We start from the raw sequence: 10,757 nt of genomic DNA, 5'->3' as shown, positions 1-10,757 counted from the left end.
CTACAGGCCAATATCCTTGATGAATATGGATGCAAAAATTTTCAACAAGATACTAGCAAATCGAATTCAACAACATACAAAAAGAATTATTCACCATGACCAAGTGGGATTCATTCATGGGCTGCAGAGCTGGTTCAATATTCACAAATCAATCAATGTGATTAATAAAAGAAAAGATAAGAACCATATGATCCTGTCAATCGATGCAGAAAAAGCATTTGACAAAATTCAGCATCCTTTCTTAATAAAAACCCTCGAGAAAGTCAGGATAGAAGGAACATACTTAAACATCATAAAAGCCATTTATGAAAAGCCCACAGCTAACATCACCCTCAATGTCCCTGAGATCAGGAACACGACAGGGATGGCCACTCTCACCGCTGTTGTTTAACATAATGTTGGAAGTTCTAGCATCAGCAATCAGACAACAAAAGGAAATCAAAGGCATCAAAATTGGCAAAGATGAAGTTAAGCTTTCACTTTTTGCAGATGACATGATATTATATATGGAAAATCCGATAGACTCCACCAAAAGTCTGCTAGAACTGATACATGAATTCAACAAAGTTGCAGGATATAAAATCAATGTACAGAAATCAGTTGCATTCTTATACACTAATAATGAAGCAACAGAAAGACAAATAAACAAACTGATCCCATTCACAATTGCACCAAGGAGCATAAAATACCTAGAAATAAATCTAACCAAAGATGTAAAAGATCTGTATGCTGAAAACTATAGAAAGCTTATGAAGGAAACTGAAGAAGATACAAAGAAATGGAAAAACATTCCATGCTCATGGATTGGAAGAATAAATATTGTTAAAATGTCAATACTCCCCAAAGCAATCTACACATTCAATGAAATCCCATTCAAAATTGACCAGCATTCTTCTCAAAGCTAGAACAAGCAATCTTAAAATTTTATGGAACAACAAAAGACCCTGAATAGCCAAAGTAATATTGAAGAAGATGACCAAAGTGGGAGGCATCACAATCCCAGACTTTAGCCTCTACTACAAAGCTGTAATCATCAAGACCACATGGTATTGGTACAAAAACAGACACATAAACCAATGGAATAGAATAGAGACTCCAGAATCGGACCCACAAATGTATGACCAACTAATTTTTAACAGAGCATGAAAGAGCATCCAATGGAAAAAAGACAGTCTCTTAAGCAAATGGTGTTGGGAGAACAGGACAGCAACATGCAGAAGAATGAAACTAGACCACTTTCTTACACCATTCACAAAAATAAACTCAAAATGGATGAAAGACCTAAATGTGAGAAAGGAAACCATCAAAACCCTAGAGAAGAAAGCAGACAACAACCTCTTTGACCTCAGCTGCAGCAATTTCTTACTGGACACATCTCCAAAGGCAAGGGAATTAAAAGCAAAAATGAACTACTGGGACCTCATCAAGATAAAAAGCTTCTGCACGGCAAAGGAAACAATCAACAAAACTAAAAGGCAACGGACAGAATGGGAAAAGATATTTGCAAATGACATATCAGACAAAGGGCTAGTATCCAAAATCTATAAAGAACTCACCAAACTCCACACCCGAAAAACAAATAATCCAGTGAAGAAATGGGCAGAAGACATGAGTAGACACTTCTCTAAAGAAGACATCCAGATGGCCAACAGGCACATGAAAAGATGCTCAACGTCACTCCTCATCAGGGAAATAGAAATCAAAACCACACTGAGATACCACCTCACGCGAGTCAGAGTGGCTAAAATGAACAAGTCAGGAGACTATAGATGCTGGCAAGGATGTGGAGAAATGGGAACCTTCTTGCACTGTTGGTGGGAAGGCAAACTGGTGTATCCGCTCTGGAAAATAGTGTGGAGGTTCCTCAAAAAATTAAAAATAGAGCTACCCTATGACCCAGCAATAGCACTGCTAGGAATTTATCCCAGGGATACAGGAGTGCTGATGCATAGGAGCACTTGTACCCCAATGTTTATAGCAGCACCTTCAACAATAGCCAAATTATCAAAAGAACCTAAATGTCCATCAACTGATGAATGGATAAAGAAGTTGTGGTTTATATATACAATGGGATACTACTTACCAATGAGAAAGAATGAAATCTGGCTTTTTGTAGCAACGTGGATGGAACTGGAGAGTGTTATGCTAAGTGAAATAAGTCAGGCAGAGAAAGACAGATACCGTATGTTTTCACTCTTATGTGGATCCTGAGAAAGTTAACAGAAGACCATGGGGGAGGGGAAGGGGAAAAAAAAGTTACAGAGAGGGTGGGAGGCAAACAATAAGAGACTTAAAAACTGAGTGTAAACTGAGGGTTGATGGGGGGGTGCGAGGGAGGGGAAAGTGGGTGATGGGCACTGAAGAGGGCATCTTTTGGGATGAGCACTGTGTGTTGTATGGAAACCAATTTGACAATAAATCTCATATTTAAAAAAAAAGAATGAAAACATCAGTAACCAATACAGTGTACTATTCAAAGAACTGCCCTTCTAGAGGTCAAGGAGGACTTTTAAAATTTATTCACTCAACAAATATCTGTTAGAATCCTATTTTACATAGGGACACAATTTTAGGCTTTAGAGATTCATCCTGGTTGGAGAGAAGATGAACAAAATAAATAGGTCAATATTATAGTATTTTAGATGGCAGGGAGTGTTAAAGAGAAAATTAAAGCAAAATGGTTTGGGCTGTCTACAGTACAACCTCACTTCGAGAAGAAATAGAGCAGCCTGGACCTTGGTATTAGATCAACTTGTGTTCCTGTCTCAGCTCTGCCACTTGCTGTATTACTTGGAGGCAAATCATTTAAATCAGATTCTTTTGCAAAACAGGGATGTATTAGTATTCGTCTCAGAGGACTGTTGTAGGGATTCAATGAGACAGGGCAAGTGACGCATTTCACACGGTGTTCACAAAACTTGGGGTGTTGTAGTAGTTGTTGCTGTTGGGTTTTAGCAGCAAGGTATAAATGAATCGATGGTCACCCTAAAACATTGATCGGTTCCTGGTTTCTCGGCCCCCACTAGGAAAATTAATTCAGATGTGTTTCCTTGTTGAAAGCCGACTGTACAATGGTTATTTTTTATGTCCAACTGTACATAGTGACAAACAATTGTAAAGCAACAAATCAACCAAATAGCTGGGGGAAAACAATAACAACACCACTGCGACTGAAAATGGTTACTTCAATAGATATCTACTAAAGTGGACAGAGATTCTATTTAGAGGAAGGCCTTCAGCAAAGCTGGAATTGAGAGCTATGTTGATATATGACTTACTGCCAGAAATAGTCTGCATCAGTAAGGATGCATTACTTGCTTAACTTAAGTATATATTTTTCTATTTTGATGACAATTATTTGTGGGTGGAAAATACACCAAAAATATGTGTTTGATCTAGGGGGGAAAATGAGTTTTAATTTCAAACATATAAGCAAATTTGTTTTGAATCTCAGTGAAAACAAATTTGTTTTGGAGTCAACACTTAATATTCTATATTATAGCTTAAAGTCTGTTTTTTTTTTACCCAAATAATATACCTACTAAAATGGAAGTACAGAGCAGAGACATTGACATACTCTTCGCTCCACACTGAGCAAGTACATGATCCAAAAATAGTGCTGAGTCCTGAGCTTCCATAAATCTTTCACATATTTGCAATGGTGCTAAAATGTTTTTCAAGAGGATTTAAAAAGTAAAGTGAGGGAGGGAGAAAAAGAAAGGGGCTTAGGCATTAGATACCAGTTCTAGCCAAATGGCCCCTCTTCACCAATGCCATATATATACATAATGTGGGGGTTATGGGTACCAACCCCCAACACAGTTGAAACTCCACATATAACTTTGGGAGCGTCTGGATAGCTCAGTTGGTTAAGCATCTTTCTCTTGGTTTAGGCTCAGGTCATGATCTCACAGTTCATGAATTCGAGCCCCGCGTTGGGCACTGTGCTGACAGCGCGGAGCCTGCTTAGGATTCTCTTTCTTTCTCTCTCTCTGCTGCTTCCCAGCTCACACGCTCTCACTCTCTCTCTCAAAGTAAATAAACTAAAAACTTATTTAGGGGAGCCTGGGTGGCTCAGTTGGCTAAGTGCCAACTTTGGCTCAAGTCATGATCTCACGGTTTGTGGGTTTAAGCCCCGTGTGGGAATCTTTGCTGACAGCTCAGAGCCTGGAGACTGCTTCGGATTCTGTGTCTCCCTCTCTCTATGCCCTCCCCTGTTCATGCTCTGTCTCTCTCTCTCTCTTTCAAAAATAAATAAACATTTTTTAAAAATTAATAAAAAATTAGTAAAAAAAGAAAATCTACATATACATGTTCATTTCTCTAAAACTTCACTACTAATAGCTGGCTGTTGACCAGAAGACTTACTGTAAACATAAACAGTTGATTAATATATATTTTGCATGTTATATGTATTATATATTGTACTACTACAATAAAGTAAGCTAGAGAAAAGAAAATGTTATTAAGCAAATCATAAGGAAGAGAAAATCCATTTAAAGCACTAGACTGTATCTGTCAAAAAACATCCTCATATAATTGGACCCACACAGCTCAGACCCTTGTTGTTTAAGTGTCAACTGTATATTAAAAGGTCAGATTACATCTTAATGACTGCGTTCTAGAAGCAAACAGGTAGAACCAAAGCAAAGAAAGACATTTGTTCTTTAACATGTCCTTCAGGGGACATAACCATTTCACTGTTTCTGTACCATGTAGATCTTCTGTTTTTCTGAGACACGTGTGGCAATGTGTCTTCCAACAGAATCCTAATTTCCCTTGCTGTGCCTTCCCAGAAACCCATATAGGAATACTTGGAGGGCAATAATACTTAGAAGAAAAAGAGTATATGCTTTGTGTTTTTGTTGCTTTCATTCTTTGTTAAGCTTCTGTCTATACCACAGTGTTTCTGTACCCATATTGTTTTCCCCACTCTTAGAATCTACAAAGTCTTCTTCAAGAAACTCTTCTTCTAACTGTCTATTCCCTTATTATGGTCCTCTCCAACACTGGGCTTTTTTTCTCTCCATATTCACCGATGCACATGACTCCCAACTCTGGCTCTAGCAGAAATCTCCCTGAAACAACAGTCATATTTCTCTAACTACCAGCTCTACACCACCCAGTGAGTGGTCCTCAGTCACCTCAAAATGAAGCTTATTCCAATTTTAACCCATTATTATTTCCCCCAAACTGTTCCCCTTTTCTTCTATCTCCCCAGTCGTGGAAGCTTGACATTTTTGAGTTAGCCATTTTTGTGTCTTACCTTTACCTCCCTGTGCCATAGTCACCCAGTATTCAAGTCCTCTAGTCTTAGTTCCTACTGTTGATCACATGACTTAGGGGATCTGCCCTCTTCCCTCTCTCACGTCTCATTGAAAAAAATTCATCCCTACACATGTTGGCTTCACATGTTGACATTGTTGATACCTCTGATATGTACTCCTTATACCCACTTTCTTATTATGCCAACACTGCAGTATAGGTTCTCATCACCCTAAGACAATGTGGTCACTTTGGGGAGCTTGTTGTGTCTTTTCTGAGTTGCACATGTTGCCTGTTCACTCTCTCTGAAGTTGAGCTGGAATGACTGCTCAAGTGACGTCGTCATGCTTAGTCTTATATCTTATAATCAAATACTAAATAACTGAAGAGAAATGCCACATCCACAATATTAATTGAATAAGAGAATGATTCATATGATCTAACAATGATAAAACACAAAATGGTTAACAAACTATAGAACCATAATGAAATAAAAAAAAACTAAAGGACAAAGGGAAACAAAAAGGAAGAAACATCCTCAATTTTATAACTACACTTAAAACACTGATATTGATCTCATCCTCACATGTCATTTAGAGCTATTTTAAAATAACAGCTAAATCTGCTAATAACAGCAGCTAATCTGTTACTAAATAAAATAAAATAACAGCTAATCTAATAAAATAAATAGAATAATAAAAGAAGTTATATAATAAAATAAAAAGCTAATAAAATAACAGCTAAATCTGATAATTCTTGATTGATTTTGACTTTCTACTTTGTTCTTATTTTGCTATCTGGATTTCAGGACAGCAATCACCACTTAATGGAGAGTCCAAAAATAAGCTCAATCTAAACACTCCCTTCTGTAGCTCTTCCTGATAAAACAGATCTTCCTTTGAGTTACTCTGTAAAGCAGGTCTGTACAGCAAGTCTTAAGCCAGGAAAAAAAAAAAAAAACAGCCTTCTTACTTTCTCTCAGAAGTAAATCTCCCTGAACTGCCTTAAGGTAGTTTTGTAAAAGGCCAAACTTGAAGTACATTACCCAACGAATAGCCAAAACAGATGCACCAACACCGGTGCCCCCACAATTAGAATAAAAAGCTTCCGAAAAAAATCAATACTGAATTTTCTTTAAAAAGAATCAAAGTAGTCATCATGGAAGAAAAACCCAAAACTTGCTTGAACTTCATTATACTTATTTCACAGTTTAGTGGTACTTCTTTATTTTAAATTGTGTATGGGGGTGAATATGATCATCTTTTTGGCATTCCACTTAAAGCCTATAAAGGTCTTTATCTGACTTCTGGACAAAAAAAAATTTTTTTTTAAATAAAAGGCCAATATGTTACACAAAAATTTAATCAATTTATTCTTAAAAAGAAATATCTTCAGGGCGCCAGGGTGGTTTAGTCAGTTAAGCGTCCGACTTCAGCTCCGGTCACGATCCCATGATTCATGAGTTCGAGCCCCACATCAGGCTCTGTGCTGACAGCTCAGAGCCTGGAGCCTGCTTCCAATTCTGTGTCTCCCTCTCTCTCTGCCCCTCCCCCACTCACACTCTGTCTCTCTCTTTCTAAAAAGTAAACATTAAAAAAAATTTAAAAAGAATGAGAAACATTTATTACATTATAAACCACTGAAAATTAAGGGTTAATCTGTCATAGCAGTGGCACTTTAAATAATACCAAGGCCCTTATAACTCTGTCCATGATCTGTTCCTGCACTTAACTTCCTACAGCCCCTCAACATGAACAGTATCTTTACTGTTCTGACATACTACACTTATTTTCACCTCCTGAACTTCACTCATGCTGTTTTTTCTTCTTTGAATTACTCACCCATTCTTCCTCCACCTCCACAAATTATACTTCTTTTTTTTAAGTAGGCTTCATGCCCAGTGCAGAGCCCAACACAGGGCTTGAACTCATGACCCTGAGATCAAGACCTGAACTGAGATCAAGAGTCAGACGCTTAACCGACTGAGCCACCCAGGCACCCCAAATTATACTTATTTGTAACGACCAAACTTAAATCCTAACTTTTTCATAACTACTCCAATCATTCCACAACTGTGATTTCACCTTTGCCAATCCCATGAAGCATTTAACCATTCATCTAAGCACTAGTGCCCACATTATTACAAGCGTGTCATATGCATTATCTCATTTAATCCTAACATTCCGACAAGATACATGCTATAATTAGCCACATTTCAAGACTGAATCTTGGAGTGGTTAAATAACTTGCTGAATTAAGGTCACAGAGCTGGTAAGTGCAAAATGGTATTTATCTGCAGTAATAGTAATAACAATAGCAGCAACTAACCTTAAGGAATAAACTATGAGTTTGGACTGTACATTAAGGATATTATCTTATTGTCTTAAATGGAAGTAGAATTGCTATCATTGCACACTCATGTTAGAGATGAGGAATGGAGGCCCGGTGACATTATGACATCTCAAATCAGTGACACATCTTGGTTCAAGGCAATGTCTGACTGACTCTGGAACCCATATTCTTCACCAGTACATGAAACTAACAGATGGAGGAAAGAGAAGCAAGGATACTGTGGGTAGAAGTGTTGGCATGTAAGGAAGGACAGAAGTAAACACAGCATCATATCGAAGAGCAATAGCAGTAAGATAGCAGACGAGGAAGCTATGGGTCCACATTCCCCAGAGAAACATTTGAAACACAACTGGAGGCTGGCTAAAATAATGTTATAGGAGCTCTGAGAAATAGTGAAAGGTCTGCAGTAACCAAGGGAACAATTTTTAAAAAGCCACATTCAAAGCAATGGGAAATTTTATGACATTTTTATTTACCCTTGCCTCACTCCGTCCCCCATGCAGCATGGCAAGATATGAAGGAAATGCTGGCCCAGTTCCTTATTCCCTTTCTCGAACTAGAGAGAATAGAGCACACCTTATTTGAAACATTCTGCCCTATCTGAGCGATACCTGAGCGATGTCTCTCTGTTTCACCTACCTCAGATCTCAGAATGGGAAAAGCCATGGAAATGCGGGAGGACTACAGGTCTTCTAACACCTGGGGCAAGAGAATATGGGTGGAAGAATATAATGGAATGTAATAGAACATGAGAAGAAGGTGGGGTGAGACTCTGAGAAATTAAGTCTTTTAAATACATCCATGTAGGGGTGCCTGGGTGGCTCAGTCAGTTGAGTGTCTGACTTTGACTCAGGTCATGATCTCACGGTTTGTGAGTTCAAGCCCCAAGTCAGGCTCTGTGCTGGCAGCACAGGACCTGCTTTGGATCCTCTGGCCCCCTCTCTCTCTGCCCCTCCCCTGCTTGTGCTCTCTCTGTGTCTCTCTCAAAATAAATATATATACTTAAACAATAAACAAAAACAAAAACAAAAACATTCACGTATATGGAGGAATTGTAGAAAGCACCCAAACAGGGCCAGACGAGATGCATGGTCACAAAAGACCACACAAGACCTTAAGGGTTCACGCTGGGCTGATCCAAAGATTCACAACATGTCCTTGTAATTAGTGAAGGTCTGTCTTAATGCAGAACCAATTCACAAAGACTGGTAGAAGTGTGTGTTTATTCAAATGCTCAATATTCAACAGAAATATCACAAGAAACAGGAAAACATGCCCCAATCATAGGAAGAAAGTAAAATGGCAGAAACTATCCCTGAAGAAACACAGTCACTGAATATACCAGACAAAGATTTTTCGACAACTGTCCTAAATATGCCCAAAGAGTTAAAGGGAAACACAACCAGTAAAACAATATATGAACAAAATGAAAATAACAACAAAGAGATAGAAATTATTCAAAGGAAATGAACTGAAATCTCAGGCTGAAAAATACAATAACTGAATTGAAAAATTCACTGTGGGGATTCAGCAGCCGACTCAAGCAACAAAAAGAAGAATCAGTGAACTTGAATACTGAATATTTAAAACTGAGAAGAAAAAAAAATAATGAAGAAAAGTGAATAGAACCTAACTAAGGACATGATCAAGGTAACCACTATATGTGTTACGGAAGTGGAAGAAAAAGAAAACAGAGAAAAAGGGGCATGAGATTATTGAAACAAATAAAGGCCAAGAACTTCCCAAATTTGGGCAAAGATACGGATATACAAGTACAAGGTCAATGAACTCCAACTAGGCTAAACCCAAAGAGAGTACCACGACACATTGTGACAAATTGTCAAAAGCCAAAAACAGAGAATCTTGGAAGCAGTGAGAGAAAAGTGACTTGTCACATACGAGAGATCCTCAATCAGATTATCAGTGGATTGTTGAGCAGAAAACTTGGAGAGAGAAGGCATGATACATTTAAAGGGTTGAAAGAAAAAAAAAAACATCGAATGAGAATTCCATGCTCAGCAAAACTGTTCTTTAAGAATGAAGGAAAAGTGAAGACATTTCCAGATAAACAAAAGCCGAGGGAGTTCACCGCCACTAGACTTATCCTACAAAAAATGCTAGGCGACATTCTTCAAATTGAAATGAAAGAACAGTAAACAATAACTCAAATCATATGGAAATATGATCTTTCATAAATGATAAATACATGGACAGATATAATATCAGTATTTTTGTAATTTTGGTTTGTAGCTCTACTTTATATTTTCCATAGGTTTTACAAGACAAATGCTTTAAAAAATAATAAATCTGTGTTAATGGGTACACAATGTATAAAAATGTAATTTTTCGGCATATTAAAATTTATTATTGTCATGTTTTCACCATCAAAACTTATGATCTTGGTATTTCCTTCTTGCCTTTGTATAAGGCCAAAAGCGAGACACTGGCTACTCTGACAACCTTAAAGCAACCTCCAGGAATGTCACAGACAGCACGACCTTTGCAACCGAATCCAGCAACCAGAACCTCATCGTTGGTCGCTACAGAGCTTCCTGGTGGTAGGAGGACCGTGACACTTGTCCATCTTGCTGCTACTCGGGACTTGAGCAAAAGAGCTCAAGATGTAATTTTTTATTTCATTAACATAAAGTGGACAGTGACAGAGCTGTAACATAACACAGTTTTTGTATGTAAGTGAAGTTGGTAACAATTTAAAGTCAATTCCTGTAAGTTTAGGGTGCTATATGTAAAATCCCTGTGGGTGTCACAAAGAATCTATCTGTAGTATCTAAACAAAAGGAAACGAAAAGGGAATCAAAATGTGACATTACAGAAAGATCCAGCCAAACACAAAAGAGGGCAGTAATGAAAGAAATGAGGGACAAAAGAAAGATATAAGACATACAGAAAACAAATAGCAAAATGCAAAAGTCAGCTTCATTCTCAGTAATTACTTTAAACCCTTAGAATGGTAAAAATTTATATCATGTATATTTTGCCACAATAAAAAAAATTAGGGGGAAAATTACATCCAGGAGAGAATGGCTAGCTGAGCTGAAGCGGTCAGTACGGGAGTGATAGGAGTCAAAGTTCATAAAATAACACAAGTGATAAAAATATAACATACGATCACATTGGCG

This window comes from Felis catus, chromosome X, assembly GCF_018350175.1.
Source record: "Felis catus isolate Fca126 chromosome X, F.catus_Fca126_mat1.0, whole genome shotgun sequence".
In the NCBI taxonomy this organism is placed as follows: Eukaryota; Metazoa; Chordata; class Mammalia; order Carnivora; family Felidae; genus Felis; species Felis catus.
This window is presented reverse-complemented; position numbering follows the sequence as displayed.